This window comes from Triticum aestivum, chromosome 2A (assembly GCF_018294505.1).
Source record: "Triticum aestivum cultivar Chinese Spring chromosome 2A, IWGSC CS RefSeq v2.1, whole genome shotgun sequence".
NCBI classification, from domain to species: domain Eukaryota; kingdom Viridiplantae; phylum Streptophyta; class Magnoliopsida; order Poales; family Poaceae; genus Triticum; species Triticum aestivum.
Genome location: NC_057797.1, coordinates 202,464,149 through 202,472,535, shown reverse-complemented (window position 1 = coordinate 202,472,535; position 8,387 = coordinate 202,464,149). Strand labels below are relative to the sequence as shown.

Below are 8,387 nucleotides of genomic sequence, written 5' to 3'. Positions count from 1 at the left end.
TTTTTCAATTTTTTTATACAGTGTTTTTTGTAATATATATATTTTCAATATTTTAAAGTATGAAAAAATAAAGCAAAAATGAAACATAAAACGTAAAAAAAGGAAAAAAGGAGTTTGTGGCTTCCCTCGCTCCTGGGCCGGCCCATCTTGGTCTCCCCTTAAGCGAGGGTTCCTACCATCTCGCTTAAGGCGAGACACAGTTGCACCTGTTTGTTCCTGCTTTTGGGAACTTCCGGCAGATTCCGGTCTGGTTCAAGTCTTATTTTTTGTGGGTTTCTTTTGAGGGGAGAGGGTGGGGAGAATGATTCAAATCGCCCGATCGGTAACAATGCTTGCATGCATCGGCTTCATGGCCGTCAGATCAGATTTTAATTGGATGGCTCAAGAGCAACGTATTGCCTCGACTAGTTTTGCGCAACTTAGTTGTTGTTGCAATCCCCCTCCGCAACAAGTGATGTGTTGCGGGATCTGGATCTGGATCCTCTTGCGCTCTCCCGAGCTCCTCGTCAAGCCAACACCTCCATGCATTGCTTCGACCACCGCCATTGCTACTCGCTCTAGGCAGCACACTTACGAGGTCGCCAATAGCACGCGGACGAGGCCGAAGCCGGTGACAAGCACGCTGACGAGGTCACCTCTCTCGGTATCCATGTGTCCGCTCACAATTAGTGGCCATGGTTGCTCGAGCGCGCACGCCAAAGCTTCGCTCCCGCCGCTGTCGCCCAACTATGCCGCTCCGGCCCCATGCTGCATCGCCTCCACCACCACCATCATCGGATGCGCAACACCCCTCCTTCCTTCCCCATCAAAACCGAGCTTCTGTTAGATGCCATGACCCGCAAGCAATGCAACGCGGTGACTTTTTGCAACAAGACATTCGTTGCAAAAAAATTGAACAAGAGATATGTTTCAAAAAAAATCAAAAATATCTGCAACAAGACCTTTGTTGTAGAAAAAACCTTGTAACACAACCTTTGTTATAAATATTTCCGCAACAAGACATGTGTTGCAAAAGTGTTTTCACAACACGACTTGTGTTGCAAAAGTGACTACGACGCTTGACCTGGAGATTGCTTCAGATCACACGGCTCGTAAACCGGCGGATCTTTCCACCGGCCGATGTGTAGTACAACCATTTATTTTGTCTTTTTTCCTTGTTTTGTAAGGATTTATCCTTTTTCTTTATATATGTATTTTTCAAGTTTATATTTTGTTTTTAAAAAAAAATCAGAAATTTCAAAGAAAATGTTTGTATTTAAAAAATCATAATTTAAAAAATATCTGTAATTTTAGAAATTGTTTGAAAAGTTCGAAAATACTTTGGACTTTCAAAAACTGTTCATTTTTTCAAATTTTGATCGTCTTTTTTGAAATTGTTTGTTTTTAAAAACGTTTGGAAAAAATTGTTCATGTTTTCAAAAAGATCTTCCTGTTTTTCAGAAAATATTTAGAATTTTTGAAAATTGTTCGGCACTTCAGTAAAGTGTTCACATTTGAAAAAACGAATGTGGTTTTCCTTATATTCCGAATGTAAAGAAATATTTTTTTTTATTTTTTGGAATATAAAAATTGTTTACATTATTAAGAAATGTTCAGTATTTCAAAATTGTTCATAATTTTCAAAAAAGGATAAAAAAGATTCAGATCTGTCGGCGCTGCCGATCAGTCACCAGCAGCCATCAGTTCCATTTCTGAAAAAAATTAAGTTGCACTGTGCGGTTTTTTTTTTGAGCAAAACTGTGCGGTATTGATGGTACTAGCAAATTACATGAGGTAGGCTTATTTGTGTGTGCGTTTCAAGTCAAATTTACTAGGAACGTACGCACGTCTTTTCTTTCTTTTTTTGCTGGAGGGAACGTACGTACGTCGGTATGTGTTTCCTCACGAGTCAGCAGGGCCGGTTCTGAGATTTTGGAGGCCCGGGGTGAAATTAAAACTCGGGGCCCTTAGTATAAACAACAAATCTTTACTATTAAAAGAGAATCGAACTTCGTGATGGTTCGACCTCAATCCCGCATTAAAAAAATCGCTCGTACGATCCCACCTCCTTTTAAAGAAAAGGTCTGTCTAGTACATATCTAGATGTGACATAGTTATGTCACATCTAAGCTCATATCACTCTGTTTGTGGTTTTTCTTTGTCCTAGTTTTTTTTATTTCTTGTTGCTGCACTATATATTTGTGGGAGCTTAGATGTGACATCCTTAAAAAATATCTAGATATGAATTAGTCAAACTGTAAAGAAAATACGAGCCGGTTGGAACCCACGAACCCAACGCACGATTTCACTCTCCACACAATTGTTCGCTCCTCCCCATCCTGAACTCTTTCCCTCCACCGGCACGCGCTTGCCGCTGCCGCCGCCCCACCTCCACCTCCGATTCTCCCTCAGCCCATCCCGCCCTCTCCTCTCCCTACACCCGCCGCTTCTCCTCCGTGACGTGTGGCCCAGCCACCGCTCGCCACCTCTCCCTCCGCTGCGGCCGCCGGGGCCACGCTCCCGTGCGCACCGCGCAATGCAAGTCCGCCGGGCCGGAGGGGTTCAAGGAGGAGCTGTGCAGGCCACTGGAGCTTCTCCTCGGGGATCTCTGGTGGTGGGCGAAGGACCACCCGGATCTCCCCGCGCTGGTGGAGGTGGTAATGGACCTCGGCCACACCCGCTCGCCCTCTTCCCTTCAGGCGACTTCCTCCTCTCCCACCACCTCCCTCATAATCCCTTGGCACCGACACGATCGCATATTGGGTCGTTGTTCTCTGCAAATATGAGCAGTTCTCGGTGCACCCAAGCGGCGCTGCCGACCGCAGCCTTCAACGCCTCCAGTGGACGTTGCCGCGCTCAGCTCAGGGGAGAGCGGTCGCATCCCACCGCCACATCGGCTCCGGGCGAAAGCCACGCCGCCGGATCCCCCCACGCACCACCTCCTGCAGGTCTTCGTCCGTTAGGTGCCTTCATGCTTCCGCTGGTCCACTTGTTGCACGGACGCATCGGCTCAGGTTAGCACCTGCGTTGTGTCAGGCTTGAATAAGGGTCTGCAAGATCCTCGGGGTGGAGGTTTTCGTTTCGAATTGCAAAGCGCGGTCCGGTAAGGATTCTGATGTCTATCATCTTCAATCTATTGGAGATAACACTTATTATGCCCAAAATTTTACTGTAAAACTGATGATTAACTCCAGCTGGTTATACCAGCAAACTAACGCCATACAAACGCCAGCTCCCTTTATTGCAGTCTGCACCTCTCCAAGAATGAAATTAATTTGTGTGTTCTTAAATCCTTCTGTAAATTATTTGCATAAAACATTGTAATTTACCATTTGGATGAAAAAAGGGGACACAAATAGTGAAATGTCCCTTTTAGACGAGCCCATTATTAGCCCTACAACTTGTGTACCTTGAGTGAATCAGGATTCACGAGGTTTACCATTAGAGTTTTTATCTATATAGCAAAGAGCTCTATATCCCACATACATTGTGCATTCACACCACTGCATCCCGGATCTACTTATTCTTCTTTTCTCCTACAATCCTATTTAGAGCATTTACCTTTTAGGTTTAATACAAGGCATTTGTGTGGTCCAGGATTGTATCACAGGAGAACTATACATAGTAGTCTGTCAAGAAAATCTCATAGTTTTTGTTTTGTAAGATTTTGTGAGCCATTTTAGCTATTTAGAGCTATCACATCTGTCAATTAATTTTGTTCTGCTCGGATGTGAAACTGCACATATTTAAAAATGTATCCAACATGAGACACTGGATATTGAGACCACCATGTGTTGTTACTTATTCTTTATGAACATGTACTAAATTTCTATTTTTTTACAGATATGGGTTGCATATGTTCAGTGGAAGGGATATGTGTGCCAATTTGCATATTTTTAAATTTCTTTTATCTTCAACTTTGGAACATACATGGTCACTCGAATAGATATTAAGGAAGATATAGCAGAGAAGGAGCTGGCATCTTCGTGCCCTTCCAACTGGAGGTTAGTTCTTTACAATTTTCTTCATTATCCCTCAATCGTTCAAGTTCTCAGTCATTGTAGCGTACTTGCTGGCTTCTAGCTGCAATTTCATGGTGGTAGACACTGAATGTAGATTTTAAATTGTACAGACTGATTTAGAGTATGTTGACCTCTCGTGTTCTGAAGCCTTTTGATGTATGCTTCCATTTTGAAAGAATTGAAGCAATTGTTCCATGGAGTGAAATAACACTTTCATCCTCAAACAACAGGTGTCTCATTAAGTTTCTTATTCACCAATTGAAACATGTGTCAGTAACAGCACAACTAAAGTTGCTGAACACATTATTATAAAATGATAGGCTGGATTATGGCTTGTATGCATTCTACAAGGATTATTTCCTGTGGAATTAAAATTAGTTATCTATTTTTTAAGGATACTATTTATGAAATTTTATCTGGCCAACTCTTTTTGTTAGGAAATGGAAGCGAGATTGTTGTATTTTCCCCTTGTAAACCAGCGATATGGGAGGACACCATTATTACAAATTTGAAGTCTGACTGCGTGTTATTGGCAAGAACCTACGTGGATGATATCGACAAGCTCGATGGCCACAATGAACCAGATGTTGTCAACTACATGGAGGACATCTATAAGTACTACAAGGCAGCACTGGTAACTACAATCTTCCTCTTCAGCATGTCTGTTGAAGCGACACACAACTGTACTTTCAGTCTTAAGATGAAATACGAACACATAGCCAACATCACTTAATTACTGTGCAATGGAACTTATGCTGACACAAGACAATATTTCTGTGATACCTCACTAATCTAAACTAAAGACTAACTAATTCAGAAATGAAGTAGACATGTTTCAAGTCCTTTTCAAGTCAAAGTGTTTAGTTTAGGTTGATGTACAGTGAACAAGAGTAGCATTAAGTAGCACACTTTTGCTTTCTAAAACCAGGGATACACATGCTCAGATTCTCATGCAACCATCCAGTACCATTTATATGTTCTTGGCTCTTCCTGTAGACTTCAATACTTCGCAGTGGATGTGTTTAGTATCTTGGTTTCTTTTTCTCCTTTTCGCTGAATCTACCCAATTATCCTATGACTAGAATTGTTTTTAGAACTTAATCTCCTAATTTTTTTCCATGTGTTGCAATATATCCAAGGTTTTCTCATGAAACCATTTGATTTGTTTCTTGCGCCTTCCATTTTTGTGTTTTCCTTAACCATCAGTTCATTTGATTCTGTATGACTGATCTCAATTGCCTGATAAACTTTTGAATTTCTGGAGTTATCAAGGGAATGTTATTTTTCTGTATAATGACTTTCTTTTACAATTGATTTTGTAAACACATATTTCTTACCGAAAGATATTCTTCATATGCCCACTAACTGAAACGAGCTTAGTCGCTTTCGACATTTTTTATTCCATGAAGAATACATAGTGTATTTCTTTCTTTCCTGCTGTCTCAGAGGAAGAAGAAATCTCTGAATTACGTATGTGTTTGAGCTATGAGGGACGCCTGTTATGTCATTTATTCTCTTACAATACATCTTAGCAGCTTAGCTTCTTGAAGTTATATTTGTAAATAGTTTCATTTCGTGTAGGACATTCAAGAGTGAGTTGTTTTCTGTGGCCAGAAAAAGAAACAATTCCAGTGAGATACTTGTATAATTCATTTGATGGCTCTTCTTTTCCTCAGGCTATTCTTTTCCCCAGGTTCTTATTGATCTCTTCTTTGCATGAGCTTCTGAACACACATCTAATGCTTCTAAGAAGCAAATTCCATACTCTAGCAGTGACTTGCTTTCCGGTGTTTTGGTGGGAGAAAATTTTCAGAAGCCAAGTTGTGCTGGACATAGGTAAACCTGCTCATCTCATTTAACTTATATTCTTGTGAACTATCATAATATCCTCCTGATGCTTCATGTTATGTTTACACATGCCACTTTATGACAATGTGAAGATATACTACGCCAAGGAGCTAAAAAAGGCTCTGGTTTTATGAGTGCTCAGGCTCTGGTCTGACTTGTACAGCAAAGTTCAAGACTGGTCGCATGAGCTGAGCCAGAGCAAGAAACAAAGCAGTTCTTCTGTGGACCGAGGGAGCATTTGACATGTATCATGTATGTCAACACACACGTTTAGATGGAATGTACTTATGTTCTAGGGCAACATTATTTGTGCCTTATCTGATATCAAAGAAATCATTGGCATGTTTGTACGCTTCATTTATTATGTTTAAGCCATATTTACTGAACTTTTCTAGAGTCATTCCCATAGCACTGACAATGAATTCTAGAAGTTATGGACTTAATGTTATTCATAAGCTATTTTTTCATTTAACTTGATTCGGAACTTCAATTATGATACTGAGACTCCAAGCACAAAATATAATTGAGACAATTAAGATTCATGGGTTCAAGTCCTGGAAACAGCCTCTTACAGAAATGTAGGGAAAGGCTGCGTACTATAGACCCAAAGTGGTCGGACCCTTCCCTGGACCCTGCGCAAGCGGGAGCTACATGCACCAGGTTGCCCTTTTTTTTTTAAGATTCATGCTTCTGTGTCCCGATATTTGTAATAAATAATAACGCTAGCTGCTCTTCTATAAATGGTTCAAATTTATGATACCCTCTTTTTCAAATTGGTTATATTATCGATTTCTCATACAACTAAAAACCTATTTTATTACTTGTGCGATGTTTTCACGGGCCCATTCACTATACAACTTCAAATCTATGTAAAGCATCACATGTGTTTCCAATATAATCTATTTATTACTTCTGTGATGTTTTCACGGGCCCATTCTCTATACATTTTCAAATCTATGTAAAGCATCACATTGATTTCAATAGTAATCTACTCCCTCCGTCCCACAATATAGGACGTTTTCACAAATTATGTTAGTTTGCAAAATGTCTTATATTATGGGACAGAGGGAACATTTATTAGTAGTGTGATGTTTTCATGGGTTGAACCACATTAAGCCATCGAATGTTTGCCCCGTCTTCGCTACAAGGTAAAACAAGTGGTGAAGTTGTTGTCACTTAGGAATGAAAATCATGTGCAATCAAGTTGGACACATATTTCTGATTTAGAACAACTGTCTAATGTGTCTTTATATGTCTTTTTATCATCCCGTTGCAACGCACGGGCATTCAACTAGTAATACTAACAAATATACTTATATATGAAAATTACCTATAAACACTTAAATGCATCAAAAAATAGTATGCATACGAAATAATTATACACATTACCTTAAACAATTCTATCATTTTTGACGCAAAGTCACTTATGATGGGGTCCAAGTCAGTCTCTTCCAATAACTTCTTCTCGATGCATATTGTTGCCAAACCGTTTGAATTCTATAATAAGTCATTGTTCACCTCAAATAGTTCCTCAAGAATTTAAACTTTCAAAAGATTCTTTCAGACAATGTGACAGTCAGATGCACTATGGCATCAATGGTTGAACCATGCCACAGCTAGGCATCATGTATGCTAGTAACTAGTAACTGTTGGAAATATGAGCAAATTACTACAAGATTTAATCCGAATAAACAGAAAATAAATCATGACCACAGCAACAGAGATTAAACTAATCATGCGAACTAGCATAGCAGATGAACATATCACATCTAGGGCACATACTAGAAACATGAATTCTACCACGATCTCGAACAGAAAGGATAGAATCACATACGGTGCAGCGGGTATTTTGCTAGTAGACCTTTGGTCCAAAGCCCAACTAAAATTCCGAAATTCTCTTGGCCCATTCATGCACACATGTGAGTGGAGTGAGTGAGGCTAAAGTTTAGTCCCACCCCGGAAGTTGAGAGAGAGTTGCACCTCTTTATAAGGTGAGCTCTTCTACCACTTGTATGAGCATGAGAAGAGGAGACCTACACGCGCGCTCCTCCTCCTCGCTCGCCTCGCCACGCCACGCCTCGTCACGACGGGTTGCGGGATTGAGCCGAGCCGAGGACAGAGCTATGCACGTTGTCTATATTTTTGCTGCATGGGAAAATTAATGAGTCATTAATTAATAATTAACGGACGCATTAATTAGTGAACCGTTTCCGATTCTTTTGGATCGTGACGACTCGGACGTGGGGTTTACTCCCACGACCTGCCCGACCCGCACTATATAGTCATGCAGACGTCTACCCTAGCCGCCGCCGCTTCGTATGGTTTCTCACCACCGTTCCAGATCATTGCGCCGCCAAGCAAGTATTCTCCATCCCTCCTTCCGGCGTGCACTGCGAGAAGGGACAGCAGGCCTCCGGAACCCCGCCTCTCGTGATCCTGTACGGGAGAGGGGCGATCAGGTTTTTGGGGAGCGCACTCGCGCGACTGCTGGCAGCGACGACTTCGCGAACGACGACTTCTTCCCCGACCTCGGCAACC

The 8,387-nt window shown here is 41.2% G+C and overlaps 1 long non-coding RNA gene across 3 annotated transcripts; it reads left to right on the top strand.

The window, feature by feature from the left end:
* Positions 1 to 2,283: 2,283 nt before the first annotated feature.
* LOC123188353 (uncharacterized) lies at positions 2,284 to 6,304 on the top strand. Of its 3 annotated transcripts, none has more exons than XR_006494584.1 (4): positions 2,284 to 3,983; positions 4,439 to 4,635; positions 5,678 to 5,837; positions 5,942 to 6,304. It is a non-coding gene; the product is annotated as an uncharacterized lncRNA (long non-coding RNA). The 3 variants fall into 3 exon arrangements; XR_006494585.1 differs by having other exon boundaries at positions 5,583 to 5,837; XR_006494583.1 differs by having other exon boundaries at positions 4,439 to 5,837.
* The last annotated feature ends 2,083 nt before the right edge of the window (positions 6,305 to 8,387 follow it).